We start from the raw sequence: 6000 nt of genomic DNA, 5'->3' as shown, positions 1-6000 counted from the left end.
CTTTGTGCATGGCAGGAGAGGAAGCTGAACACGCTCCATATGCGTTGCCTCCAATACATTTTTGGTATCACCTGGCAGGACAAAGTTCCAAATAGAGTAGTCCTAGAACGAGCTGGATTATTCAGCATGAATACATTACTGAAACAGCGATGTCTACGTTGGCTTGGGCATGTTGTGAGAATGGTTGACGGTCAGATTCCAAAGGATCTCCTGTACAGAGAATTAGTGCAGGGAAATTGCCCCAGAGGAAGACCACAGCTGCGATACAAGGATATCTGCAAGTGGGATCTGAATGGACCTCAACAGATGGGAGACCCTGACCTCTGAGCGTTCAGCCTGGAGGCAGGTGGTGCATCATGGCCTCTCCCAATTGTTCAGCAGGCCAAGGCAAAGAGGCAGTCCCGAAAGCAGCAAAATCAGGAAGCTTTTCAGGGGACAAATTGGATTTGTCTTCAGTGTGGAAGAGATTGTCACTCTCGAATTGGCCTTCTCAGCCAGACTAGATGCTGTTCCAAGTCCTCTATTCAGAGCACGTTACTGTAGTCTCTCGAGACTGAAGGATGCCTAATCGAAAGGTGACAAATCCACCCCAAGTCATCCCTGGGTAGAAGCAATAGCTCCTCTCTTTACACACCTCCAATACAGGAGAGAAAATCCCAGTCTGTTCCACTATAGGAGGGCCCCAGTGCTGATTAAATGGGTTGCCTCTCCCAGATCCCTGCTGAGGGAACGGGAAAAAAATGGAGAGAGAGAGAGAGAGAGAGAGAGAGAGAAGGGGGCAGGGGGTCATGAGGGGCCGGCGACCTCTTCACCCCCCCAGTGGGTGAGAAGCCAAGTTGGCCACACCTGTAATTGATTTGTGAGGACATGGAGGGTGGGATGTGGAAGCATTATGTCCACAACCCCTGAGTAGAGTGTAAGATCACCCGTGGACTGGAAGCTGAGGCACACAAGTGGCAACCCTAAAGGCCTGCATGTTGGTGTAATGCCATTTTGATCCTGTATCTCCTTGGTGGGTGAGCAGGTGAGCCTTGGGATGGGGTGGGATTCAAGGACCACTTGGAAGAATGGCATGAATACAAAGAATGAATATTCACACACAAAAACCGCCTCCGAGCTCTTCTCCCACCTGACTGCAGGGAGGAAAGCAAGCGGAAAAACACACAACCAGGAGCCATTTTTTCTGTGGCAGAATCCAGCTCTCTTTCCAAGACTCCTCTGGCTTTTCACCTGAGGCACGGTGGGTGTCTAAACAGGGTGGCATGGAAGGCCTGCCCGTGTGTACACCACACGCGGACACCAAGAAGTCACAAAGCCCACTTTAAAAAAATCTAAAAGCTGGAAAGTGAGCTCCGTAGGATACCCTAAGGAGGGCTGGAAGAAATTGCCACAGAGACCAAGGAGCCCCAGTGGGGAAAAATTGAATTCAAAGACATAGAAGCTGAACTTTTGCTCAGATTTATGAGATAATCCTGAGGGAAGAAGAGCCTCCCTCACGGGGGGAATTTAAAAAATTCTCTCAAGAGGAAAGAATGGAAGAAATCCCCCTTTCCTCCTTCCAAAAACACGTCCCTTTTGAGGAGAGCTTCTGTCCTCTGAGCCTGGAAGAAAGTGTGAGAGAAGGTTTGAGGAGTAATGAGCTTAATTAAGACCTTGGTCATTCTAGGGCAGGGGTCAGGGAACTTTTTCACCTTTTACCCCCTAAAAAATGTATATATGCCGACATTACCCCCTTGATTTGAAAGGAAGGATCTCGGTCACGCGCGGCCAGTCAAGCACCGCCGCTGAAGCCTCGCCACCCACGCCCAGGCCTCCGTTGCTGCCGCCTGGCGGGGCCGCGCTCAGTCCTTGGCCCCATGGGGGCGGCTCCCCTTCTCCGCCCGCGGGTGGCTCCTGAGCGGACGTTGAGGAGCAGCAGGTGGCTCGCCCTCCGGGGCCACCTCCCGCTCTCGCACTGGCTCTGGCAGCTGCTCGCCGCGGTGGCCGTGTTGGGCCTCGGCGTCAGGGCTCCCGCAGGCCTTGCCATCGAAGCGCTGCGACAGCTGCCGCATGGAGGGGAAGAGGCTCCACCAGGCCTGGCCGGCGCGGAGGCACTGCCGAAGGAAGCCACGCAACCGGGCAAGCGCTGCCGCTGGCGCCCAACAGACTCCTACAGGGCCCGTCGCCGGCCGCCATCTGCCGTGGCTTGGTTGCAGCTGGGCTGGAGAAGGGGGCGGGAAGGGGGAAACCGGGGACCCCCCCTCCAGGCAGAGGAGGAGCGAAGGGGGTTATGGTCGCGTCCTCATTACCCCCAGGATTTTCATTTTTACTCTATTTGGGGTAATTTACCCCTGTTCCCTGACCACTGTTCTAGGGAAAGAGATGGTGGTGGTGATGGTCTCCTTTGTTTTCAAACAAAGTTCCTGTGGAACTTTTCCCAGTCAGAAAGGAATGTAAAGGGAAGAGAATATCCCGCTTCTCTCTCTCTTTCTATATATATATGTTGTGTAGTTAGTTCTACGCTCTCCGTTCACCATATATATATACAAAAACGAAACGTTGACGGTGAGGGCAGAAAAAACCCCTCCCTTGGCAAAGGAAGCGCCTCCTCCTTTCGCTCCTGAAGGGAAACCACCTCGGGCGAATCACCTCAGAGAAAGAGGCTCCGAACGGGGAGAGCCTTCCAAGGGGAGGGAAGGGAGAACCACCCCTCCACCCCCGCTCGCCTCAGTATCCCCTCCTGAGGGGGGGAAATAGTGACCGACCCCCCCCTCAGAGGCCCCGCCCCCTTCTCTCCCTCCCCCACCAGAGGACGGTTGGTCCCTGACGCGCCTGCGCCCTTTGGGGGCTTTCTCTTCCTTCCCGCCCTTTTTCTCCTCCCCTCCCCCCCTCAAGGCCTCAAGGTTGGAGGGAAGCCCGGAAGGAAGGAAGGAAGGCAGGCGGGGGGGGGGGGCATTCTGGAGAGAGAAAAGAGGAGAGGCGCCTCACCCTCTCCCCCCTCGGAAGTCCCTGCCCCCCCTCCCTCAGCGACGATACCCACCCGGTCTCTCCTCCTTCTTGGCCTCAGGTATGCACATATTGGGGGGGGGGTGAAGAGGTCGCTGGCCCCTCATGACCCTCTGCCTCCTTCTCTCTCTCTCTCTCTCTCTCTCCATTCTTGGGGGGGGGGGAGAAAGCGGGGGGGGGAAGAGAGAGGAACCTAGAAGGCGGAAGAGGCGCTGCTCTAACAGGAAGCGGAAGCCCCCCCCCCGGAGATCACCCCCCCTCCTGCCTCCCTCTCCCCCCCCACCTCTATGGGGCTCCGAGGATCTTCCCCCCCCATCGGGTCTGGGCAGGAGGTGGGCAAAGGCGGGGGGGGGCGAGGAGGGAGGGAGGGAAGAACGGGACGTGGCATAAGCTGTCTGTGGGGTGGGGGAAGCAGAGACAGAGGGGGGGGGTCATTTCCAAAAACAGTGGAAAGGAACCCAAATGGCAAACCTGACCCCCAAAACACCCCCCCACACACACACACCCTCCCTTCGGTCGAGGCTGGCCTTTCCCTTCTTCTGGGTCTCCTCCAACAAACGCACAAACAAGCCAAGGCCAAGGAGGGAGGGCAGGGCCTCTCTGGGGCCCCGATCCCAGGCTGTGGGTGAAGAGGATCAGCGTCCGGTGGGGGGTTAGGCAGTGTCCAGCCTGGGGGGGGGAAGGAGTTGAGATCATGACAGGACATAGGCGGGCAAGACATGGCAGGAAAGGCTCTTTGAAACAAGCCTTTTCGTGTTTTCGTGTGAGGGGGTAAAGAGTTTTTTCCACCTCCCTCGGGGTCTGCCAGGCTTCGGCGCCTGTGAGAGTCGGTGCGTTTCGGGGGGGGGCGACTCTTTCTGCAACCGGCTTGCACGTTTGGGGGGGAGAAATGAGAGAACGAAGGTATTTCTGGTGAAGAGATACCCTTCCAGGTCACCAGAGTTGTTCGTTCTGCATTCTGACAGGATGATTTCTGTAGCTCAAGGGAAGCCGTGGTCATTCATTGCTGAACCCGAGTCGCTGCCTGTTTCTGTCAGCCTTTAGGCCGGATGAAGGAAAGGATGAAGGAAAGGGAGGTCATCCTCGGGAAAGCTGATTTCTCCAACGCCCGTCTGCTCTGTGGCCCTTTTGTGTGGGAGGTGCTATTTCTCCTTTTTTAAACCAGCGTTTCCACACACTTCTGCCCATTTGCCTTTTAAAACCCATAGGACTGTTTTTAACATTCTGGGCGGCCTTAGGACCTCTGACCAGGAGAAAAAGGGGGCTACGAATGAGACTTCCTAAATCCTGAAGGAAGAAACGGGTGTCTTTGCTTAGCCCGGTTGATTAGGCACGAGAAAGAAATCAAGGGCCTAAAGGCTGCACAGAATGCTTAAAAACAGAGAAATTGCTGAGCTGGGGAAGTGGAGTTCGTTGCCTTCAAAACATGCTGAAGGGACTGATGGGCAGCCGGAGCCTGATGAACAATTAATTAAGATTGAGGTTGTAAACTCCGAAAGTGGGGGAGGGAGTGCTGTCTGCTCAGGCAGAGGTTTCTGCCTCTGAGCTAGGTTATTCCCCCCCCCCCGGATGTCTCTGTTGGGAGCCTCTAGGTGGGTGTGGCATCTCTTTTGCTCCACCTCTTCTTCCTTCGCTTCTCCTGCCCACCCCACCCCCCACGTCCTTCTCTCCTTGCACTGAGGCTGGGGAGCCCCTCCAAGCACTGTCCCCCCATAGGTGTGGGTGGCTGTGTCAGGGTTGGTCTGGGACTTTCTTACAAGGAGCTCCTGCCTCCCTGGACACAGTGCCAAAGCCTTACCGAGAAAAGGTTTTTCGCTTTAGCCCACGCTGCTGCTTTTTCTGGCCACCTTCGCCTCCAAAGGACCTTGAATAGAATTACTACTCCTTTCTACTGGCCCGGTGGTTCAAAATCAGCCAGACGTAATTGTCGCAGCTGACCTGTTTGTCAGAAAACTGGAGATGCGACTCACGTTACTGAAGCTGAACTTCAGAGGATGCCTGTTATTTCCAAACCTTTAAAAAAAAACATCTGGATGTTGTGGGGCCTTTTCCACCCAGTAAGACTGTGTTTTCTCCTTCCCGCTTCCAGTGGCCTTTGAGGAGGTGACCCCGTATTGCCCCCAACAAGAGCGAGGGATCTTCTGGATCGAGGTTCGAGATCTCTGCACCAGGATCTCCTACTGGAAACGAGGTCTCTCCAGGTAAGGATCCCGTTGTCTCCTGGGCTGAGACTGTGAAGGATGATGGTTGGCAGCCCCCCCCCCCAGAGATGCCTCAGTCAATGGAAGCACCCCGAGCGTGTGTGTCGGGAGCGCAAAGCTCCAGTGCCACAGTCAAAAACAGGACCGGATATTTAAGAAAGCATTTTGTTCTGCTGCTCCACACAACTGAAGAGTTGGGATCCAGTGCAGGTTTTGGATTTAACTTCATTTTTTAATAGTCAATTGTCTATTAGAAATTGTCATTTAGAAGTGCAATAGCCGTTCTCATTACTTACTCCCTCCTCTCACCCCACTCTCTGTCCCATTGCAGACGTGGGATACGAGAGCTTCGAAACATGCCCTTAAAATGTTCACATTTCAACCTGGCTCACGACACCCCCAAATGCAAGAGCCTCAGAGGCTGATACTAGCTTTGCTACTCCTCAGTATCTATGATGAAAGGTTCTCCCTCCTCAATAAATTCTTTTTATTGAAGATAAAGGAGATTCTTTGACTGCCCGAAGCCTCTTTATTCATTTTTCCTGTACTGCCGTCTGCCGTCTTTCACTGTGTCCGGTTGTAGCCAAAACCCCTCGAGGATTCGTCCCAAATTGATCAGTGGCTATTCTGGCCATCTAACATGTGGCTTATAAAAGGATTGTAAACCACATTTTCCTGATCCTCCCCCCCACACACACACAGAGAAACACGCACACATGTGATGTGTTGTATAGAATGACATTTCCAAGGAGTGAGCTATGGATCCCCAGAGGATTGGAAAAGGTGTGAAAGGGAGGCAGAGAGGTGTGGAGGA

The 6000-nt window shown here is 54.1% G+C and overlaps 1 protein-coding gene across 8 annotated transcripts in view; it reads left to right on the top strand.

Annotated features, from left to right (window-relative positions):
- The first annotated feature begins 2902 nt into the window (after positions 1-2902).
- LOC140702908 (uncharacterized) overlaps positions 2903-6000 on the top strand; it is a 35437-nt gene continuing 32339 nt past the window's right edge. For 5 of the 8 annotated variants that reach the window (XM_078382456.1, XM_078382452.1, XM_078382451.1 and 2 more), the window contains exons 1-2: positions 2904-3046; positions 5075-5186. The gene's annotated coding sequence lies outside the window, so the exon portion shown is untranslated. Of the gene's footprint in view, positions 3047-3238; positions 3318-5074; positions 5187-6000 lie in introns of those variants that run through there. The other 3 variants (XM_078382454.1, XM_078382455.1, XM_078382450.1) reach the window with 2 other exon arrangements.

This window comes from Pogona vitticeps, chromosome W (assembly GCF_051106095.1).
Source record: "Pogona vitticeps strain Pit_001003342236 chromosome W, PviZW2.1, whole genome shotgun sequence".
Lineage (NCBI taxonomy): Eukaryota > Metazoa > Chordata > Lepidosauria > Squamata > Agamidae > Pogona > Pogona vitticeps.
This window is presented reverse-complemented; position numbering and strand designations above follow the sequence as displayed.